Raw genomic sequence first — 8,965 nt, forward strand, 5'->3', positions numbered from 1 at the left:
TGTGGCTTAAGTATTACTTTACCTGGTATTTCACGCTGATAATTTTCCCAAGGAAAACAATCCAGCATTTGACAAATCGACTGTTGTAAATTTATACAGTGGAATTGAAATACACAACCTGATACTCCGTGTTTATTCAAATTCAAGTTCCTATTCTGTCCCTGCACATTTACTCAGACGTAGGTCTCATTAGTTTTTAAGTGGAGTTTACTCCTGTGTAAATGTTCATAGTATTGCTCAATGTTTGTTTATTATCCACTCAATCAACAGCAGATGAAGGAAACCGGATTAGAGGTTCAAGAATGCAGTTCTGACAAAGTGTAAGATGCCCGTGTTTCAATTTGGATGATGAGAAGCCCCACTCCATCAATATTGACAAATTGGTTGCATGTTTAGATGCCTGACCAGAGCTAAGTTTTTCTTCTCCAAGGTGCATCTCAAACATTCTTCCTGGTTCATAGTAGCAACTTACTCAGGAATACATATATTGCTCAAAAAAATAAAGGGAACACTCAAATAACACATCCTAGATCTGAATGAATGAAATATTCTCATTGAATACTTTGTTCTGTACAAAGGTGAATGTGCACAACAGCATGTGGAATTGATTGTCCATCAGTGTTGCTTCCTAAATGGACAGTTTGATTTCACAGAAGTTTGATTTACTTAGAGTTATATTGTGTTGTTTAAGTGTTCCCTTTATTTTTTTCGAGCAGTGTATAATCAGTGTGTTCAGTGGTGCTTCTCTGTTTGGAAAGTAGGTTTTGAATTGGAACCTTTGCCTTAATATGAAGTGAAACTGGCATTCGTTCAATGGAAAATGTAACAGGTAGAAAACAGTGGCATTCCTAAAGACCAGCCCTTTTAAGAGGCCTGGGGCAGAATGTTAATTTGAGACCCGCCCAAATTTCTTCACACTGTCAACATACTTCTGTTGCCATCTTTTAAAATCAATTAAAGTCAGTGGTCTTTGCAAACAGAAATATTAAAGGTTGCAAATGCAAAGGCTGCAAATGCAGAATATTGAGATAACTCCTGAGGTTATGTTTTAGCAGCCCTCAATGACAAATATTCACATTGAATAATGAGCAACAGTGGCATCTCCACATATCGATTCTAGGGCAATTGTCCCCACTGCTGCCCCAATCTATTCCAGGGTAAAATCTGAGTGCAGGTGACAGAACAGAGTTTAAGGGGCAGCCTTGGAGTCCCACTTTCTCACCAAGATTAAGATTTAAAGCAGAGATGTTGCAAAGGTGCTTTTTCAAAAAGCAAGTGGACTTTCTTTGTTTTTGCTTGAAGACATTTTGCTTCTCATCCAAGAAGCTCCTTCAGTTCTGTGTATGACTGAGAATCTCCACAGGCATTTAAAGTAGAGAAAAGTAATTTCAACTTGCAAGTTATAACTGGACCAGGGGTGGGTTCTAACTGACCTTGCTACAGGCTCGCTTCCTCCCGTGCCTCATGAGCGTGCCTCATTGGTGTGTGCTCACTTTGTGCATGCACAAATGCACAGTGCTAAAAAAACCACCACCCAAAAACAAGATGGTGACTGAACGTATAGTACTGGAAACTCAGCTTCTGCGCATGCTCAGAAGACATTTTTTAAATTTTTTTTTTTAAGATGGCAGCACTCACAGACTGGCAGTGACCAAACTGGGTTGGTGACATCATCATGACATCACCAGCAGGTTGCTACTGGTTCAGGTAAACCAGTCCGAACCAGAAGGAACTCACCCTTGATCTGGACCATCAGGTTTTGTATGTGCTCCTCTCATTCATTCATTCATTCATTCATTCATTCGATTTGATTTGATTTGTATGTTACCCATCTCCCTAGGGACTCTAGGTGGCTCACAACAAAAAGCATATAAATACTGTAGTATTAAAACCTCTGAAAAACAATTTATAAACAATTTAAATCTTACAGTTTAAAAAAAACATACATGCCATTTATGGCCAGATCTCAATGGTACCCCATCAGATCAATGGCCCCAGATCTGCCAGGAAAGTCAGGTCTTTAGAGCTTTCTGGAAGGACAGTAGGGTGGGGTAATCTGGATCTCAGGAGGTAGCTGGTTCCAGAAAGTCGGGGCAGCCACGGAGAAGGCCCTTCCCCACGGACCCTCCGGCCAACACTGTTTGGCTGACGGGACCTGGAGAGGACCTGTAGGTTTCTGGGAGGTATGTGGTAGGAGCTCCTCCTCCTCTTCTACTTAGGTTCATTTTCTCCACCATTCTGAAAGGAAAGATGGAAAAGAAAAACCATTAAAGGAGTGATTTTTGGAGGATCTTGAAGCTGCAGCAGCAGCAACATTTCCTGCCTCCCACTTTTCCTAAGAGGTGGATGCAGCCAGGGAGATTCAATGAAGGATTTCCTGGAACCATTACTTTCTCCTGTGTTGTGTCCTCATAAAGCCAGGGAGGGTATTGAAAGTGCTCCAAGTGCTGGAGAGCAATTTCCTAAAGAAGTCTTCACGTCAGAGGGTGGGCCCTCAGATTCTTCATGGAAGGTGTTTCCCACCTCCTGGCACTACCCATTCTCTCCAGCCAGGTTCATTTCCCCACCTCTGTTTTCAGTTGCACTGCAAGCTACTTCAGCTAACTGCTAGCTGTAGTCCAGCAGTTCAAATCTCACCACCGGCTCAAGGTCGACTCGGCCTTCCATCCTTCCGAGTTGGGTAAAATGAGGACCCAGATTGTTGGGGGCAATACGCTGATTCTGTAAACCGCTTAGAGAGGGCTGAAAAAGCACTATGAAGCGGTATATAAATCTAAATGCTATTACTCTTCTGGTTTTTATTCCTCCTTTTTTGATTGCCCTCCTCCGCTCCTGCCATGGCCTAAAGCCAAGGCGTTTTTATTTATTTATTTTATTTTATTTATTTATTAGATTTGTATGCCGCCCCTCTCCGTAGACTCAGGGCGGTTTTTACTTTATACTTTCACATTGCAATGCGAGTGTCATGGAAACCAATGATAGAAGGTGTTAAGTGTCACAGCATTGTAATTAGTCACATAACTAACGAAGGTTTAATAGCAACCAACTTTGTTGTCATACTGCCTAGAAAATATTGAGCAAAATGGATAGGTGACTCAAGCAGGCATACAGTTACCCAGGTGTGATGCTTTGAAGTACATTCTTGAACCAGAAGAACAAGAACTTGCCAAAATATATCACCACTAATTATTTTGTTAGCGCTGGTAGAAGAGCGAAGTAATCTCCTAGGTTTATGTACCTAATTATGTGTGGATTTTTCACCGTTGGCCATAATTACTACATCTTGTTTTCTTGAAAATAACAAGGTGGTAACAGATAACAAAAAAGAAAGAGCATTGGGGGGAAAAGTTACATAAATATGGAACAGCAAAGCAAAAAGAAAAAGAAAGAAGGCACACAGACAGGCAAACAGAGAGAGGGGGGATGTTGTCAGTGATCTTTTGAAGATTAGAGGAAAGCAATCAAAATATTTTTAGGATACAGAAGACACAATCTAAGGGACACTTTGAGAATCCATCATCACTTCTCACTACCCCTTGTTCTCACTCTATGGATGAGCCATAGTAAAACAGGGGTAAAGCACTTTCCATACGTGCAACAGGTCTTAGGATTTTGGTGGAGAAAGACCACAACCCTAGCTTAACCTTTGAAAGTTGTGGTTGTCAGTAATACTAAGCTAAATATATTCTATTAGGAATGTTACATATTAAAATCTCTTCCTTGGATCTTGTGGGCAAAGGAAAGCCCATCTGTTGGGAGACTAGTGGACTTCCTTGGGCAGATAGTTGGTCACTGTGGGAGCATATTTCTCCAACACTCCGCGGACTGCATTGGCTGCCAATTGGTTTCCGGCCACAATTGAAAGTGTTGGTTATGATCTATAAAGTCCTACATGGCATCGGGCCAGAATACCCATGGGACCACCTCCTGCCGCACAAATCCCAGCGACCGGTCAGGTCCCACAGAGTTGGCATTCTCCAGGTCCTGTCAATTAGACAATGTCAATTGGCGGGGCCTAGGGGACAAGCCTTCTCTGTGGGGGCCCCAGCCCTCTGGAATCAGCTTCCCCAGGAAATTCATACTTTCCCCCACCTTCCTTGCCTTCCATAAGAGTCTATAGATTCATTTATGCCGACAGGCTTGGGGCCATTAGATCCTTGCCCCTTGCCCGATGAGTGTGTGAGAGAAAGTTGATTAAATGGGAATGATTGTTTTTTATGGTTTGGTTTTTTTTAGATGTTTTAGATTTCATATTTAATTAATTGGATTTAGGATGTTATGCATTGTTTTATTATATGTTGTGAGCTGCCCCGAGTCCTTGGAGAGGGACAGCATAAAAGTCAAACAAACAAACAAACAAACATGCTCCTGGACCAGATGGGCCAGGGATCTGATCTAGAAGGTCACACTACCCATGTTCTTACGTTCTTACATCTCTGAGCCAGGGGTGGGTTCCACTTATCTTCCCTACTGCTTCGTATCGCGACAAAAGTGCACAGAGAAGTTTTGTGCACTTCCCTGCCATGTCACTTCCCCCTCACATCGCACAAACCATCCAGAAATGACCCTCTGTGTATGTGCACAAGCCTTAGTACATGCACAGAGGGGGGGGGGGTTGTGCAAGCTGTGGCAACCAGAAGACCAGTTTAGGAACATGGACCACTGGTCATCGCTGCCAGTTCATTGAGTAGTGGTAAATTTTCGCTACCGACAAACCGACAGCAACCCACTTCTGTACTCGTGTTACTTAAAGCCTCTAATTTTTGGGGGGGGTGGGCGGAAAAGTATAGTGTCTGAGCGGCAGTCCCTTCGGGACTGGGCGGCACTCTTTCCCTCTCACTCTTTCCCTCTCGGCTTCTGGGCAGGTTTGAAAAACTCTGAGTTGATGATGATTTTTAAGTGAGCCATTGCTCACTTCTCAGCTTAGAGGGAACTATGCTTAAAGCCCTCCATCCTTCATCTTTTCCTAGTTATTATGACAACCTACATCTTTTCTTCTTTGAAATATGGGTATTTCTTTATATTACACTTATATTATGATGCATGTTCTCCAACTGATATCTCTAATGGAGCCCACTTAGTTGCAAGATAAAAGGAATGAATCCCCCCCCCGCCTAAGTATCTACTGTAATTTTCTTGATCTGGGATTTTGAAAGAGGGAATTATTTGAATGGAAACTTCAGACAGATTTGTTTAGTTGAGATCAGAAGAGGAAAAGAAAAAAAAATGATTTGTTTTGAAGGGTCTTTTTCATTATATATATCTAAAACTCTTGCTGCCAATACCTTTTAAGTTTTAACTAGGCAACATAGAGCAACAATTTTTGAGCAAAGGCACAACAATTGGGCTAACTTACAGAATGTGCCCAAAATTTGGGACACAATGCCTTAGGAAATCAAATTTGGGGAACTTTTGTTCACTTCACCTATTGGTTGTGCTGGGCTGCTGCTGCAGTCACATGAACTTCATCATGTGTTATATGACAGATTCCCACCCAGTCTTGCAATTATTATTGTTGTTGTTGTTGTTATTGTTATTTATATGCCACCCAACCCCCCAAGGACTCTGGGCAGCTCACAACAAAGAGAACAACATCTAAAAAGGAACAATTTAAAAAACAATTAAAAACCCATAATAAAACCATGCATATATTTTGTGGCTAGATCTAGATGATGCATCAGTGATCAATGGCCCCAAGCCTGCTGGCAAAGCTATGTCTTTACTGTTTTCTGGAAGGCCAGTAGGGTGGGGGCAGTATAGATTTCAGAGAGTAGCTGGTTCCAGAGAGCTGGAGCCACCACAGAGAAGGCCCTCCCCCAGAGCCCCACCAACTGACACTGCTTAGTTGACGGGATCTGGAGAAATCTATGGGCCCCTATCGGTCGCTGGGAGCTGTGTGGTAGAAGGCAGTCCCGAAGACAGTCTGTCCTTAGGCCATGTAGGGCTTTATATGTGATAACCAACTTCTTGAATTGTATCCAGAGATTGATTGGGAGCCAGTGCAGCTTGTGGAGCGTTGGTGTGATGTGTACCTAGGTCAGCGTTTCCCAACCTTGGCTACTTGAAGATATCTGGACTTCAATTCCCAGAATTCCCCAGCCAGCATTTGCTGGCTGGGGAATTCTGGGAGTTGAAGTCCAAATATCTTCAAGTTGCCAAGGTTGGGAAACACTGACCTAGGTGACCCAAAACAGCTCGCATGGCTGCATTCTGGAGCAGTTGTAATCTCCAAACGCTTTTCAGGGATAGCCCCATGTAGACCTTGTTGCAATAGTCTAACCGGGAGGTGATAGGGGCACGAGTCACCCTGAGAAGTACCTCCTGATCCAGAACAGGGTCGCAATTGGTGAAGCTGTGCAAAGGTCCCCCCCAGTTACAGCTGAAAGTCATTTAAAACCCAAAACTGCATTTTTACAAGAAATGCAAGGATGAATCTGTCAACTTCTCTGTTGCCATTCTATTGTTTCCCTTTTTTTCTGGTTATTGCTTTTTAAATATATTTTTCAAATTTGTTCTAAAGGATCCAATCTCAGCTGAGAATCTAGGAAGACACCCAAATTGTGAGCCCATTCTGAGGGGGGTAATTTTTTCCCCTCCCAGAACCAAGGACAGACAGTTGGTATAGTCCTTTGGGGGGAGTACCCACAGCCACTCAATCCCTTGCTCCTTCCCGCAACCAGAAGCAGCTGCTTACCTGCCAGAAGGGCATGGGAATTTCCAATACACCCTGCCATATTCTCACAAGGGAACTCAATGGGGAAACCGGCAGGAAGTCGGAGGTTGTTCCTGCTCCCACTGTTCTTTGTTTGCTCTGGGTTTAGATATAAAAATATTTCTGAAAGGATGATTCAGTCCGGCAAGAGCTGTCTAGTATTTACTATTTTTGTTTTTGTTTTTGTTTGAAATTGGGCTAGGCAGGGTTATACTGTAATTTTGGCATTTCCATTCTGGGAATCTATGTTTTTCTAGTTGCTTTACTTTCTCCTCTCTTATTTTTATTGTTTTCCTTTTTTTCTGGTTATTGTTTTTTAAATATATTTCTCAAATTTGTTCTAAAAATGCTTCCTAAAACATCTTTTTTTCTTTTTATTCATTTGGGAGTTTTAATTGTGTGGGTGGTGTGTTCCTGTCTAATGTGGTCTCAGTCATATAAACATTTCTTTTTTTACTTCAGTCTTGACTCAGTTTTATATTATGTCACTTTTAGTGGTTTCCTGGACTACTAACGCAGCCGCGAGAGCTATCGTGGGGCTTCCTAGATTCGCCCACGTTTCTACAACACTCCGTGGCTTGCATTGGCTGCCGATCAGTTTCCGGTCACAATTCAAAGTGTTGGTCATGACCTTTAAAGCCCTACATGGCATTGGGCCAGAATACCTCCGGAACCGCCTACTACCGCACGAATCCCAGCGGCCGATAAGGTCCCACAGAGTTGGCCTTCTCCGGGTCCCGTCGACTAAACAATGTCGTCTGGCGGGCCCCAGGGGAAGAGCCTTCTCTGTGGCGGCCCCGGCCCTCTGGAATCAACTCCCCCCGGAGATTAGAACTGCTCCCACCCTCCTCGTCTTCCGTAAACTACTTAAGACCCATCTATACCGCCAGGCATGGGGGATTTGAGACACCTTTCCCCCAAGCTTATTATAATTTATGTTTGGTATGTATGTGCTGTTTGGTTTTTTAATTGATAGGGTTTTTTAGTTTTTTTCTTAATATTAGATTTGTGCCTGTACAATATTGTTTTATCGCTTGTTGTGAGCCGCCCCGAGTCTTCGGAGAGGGGCGGCATACAAATCTAATAAATTATTATTATTATTACTAAAAGCTATAGGTGTCTTTCCAAGACTAAACACATTTTTAGTAAACTAAGTCATTTAAAACCCAAAACTGCATTTTTACAAGAGATGCAAGGATGAATCTGTCAATTTGGCCACTTCTCTGTTGCCATTCTGTCCTATTACTAGCATAGAGAGACAAAGGAACATGGTATAACAACAACAACAGCAATAGTAATAGTAATAATAATAATAATAATAATAATAATAATAATAATAATAGATTATCATTGACCGCAATACCAGGGGATAGCAAGGTTGATGAAGAGAAAAACAAAAAATAGCAAAATAGCAGGACTTAAAAACTGAAATTCCATGTTTATGGCACAGACCAGTAGTGCTAATTCCAGTGGTGATTGGAACATTGGGTGCTGTCGCAAAAACACTGGAATTATATTTAAAACAGCTTAAAATTGACAAAATCACCATCAGTCAAATGCAGAAAGCTGCACTGCTTGGTCCAGCACATATAAGAACAACAGTTATATGAGTCCTTGGAGAGGGGCAGCATATAAATCAAACAAACAAACAAATAAAATAATATACTTCATAAATATATTACAACATTCTAGGCCCCTGGGTGGGGCTCAACTAGTAACTAATGCCAAATCCAGTGAAACAATTGGCCACTGTGATACAATTGTAGATGATGATGATGATGATGATGATGATGATGATGATAATAATAATAATAATAATAATAATAATAATAATAATAATTGGAAGGGACCTTGGAGGTCCTCTAGTCCAATCCCCTGCTTAGGCAGGAAGCCCTATACTACTTCAGACAAATTGTTATCCAACATCTTCTTAAAAACTTCCAGTGTTGGAGCATTCACAGCTTCTGGAGGCAAGCTGTTCCACTGGTTAATTGTTCTGTCAGGAAATGTCTCCTTAGTTCTAAGTTGCTTCTCTCCTTGTTCAGCTTCCACCCATTGCTTCTTGTGTTTCCATCTTATTTGTGGCAACCTCTAATATATTGGAACACTGTTATAATGTCTCCCCTTCTTTTCATTAAACTAGCCATTAAACTAGTTCCTGCAACCGTTCCAGTCTCCTAATCATCTTTGTTGTTCTTTGCACTTTTTCTAGAGTCTCAACATCCTTTTTACATCGTGGCGACCAAAACATAG

The sequence above is a fragment of the Erythrolamprus reginae genome, chromosome 2, assembly GCF_031021105.1.
Source record: "Erythrolamprus reginae isolate rEryReg1 chromosome 2, rEryReg1.hap1, whole genome shotgun sequence".
Lineage (NCBI taxonomy): Eukaryota > Metazoa > Chordata > Lepidosauria > Squamata > Dipsadidae > Erythrolamprus > Erythrolamprus reginae.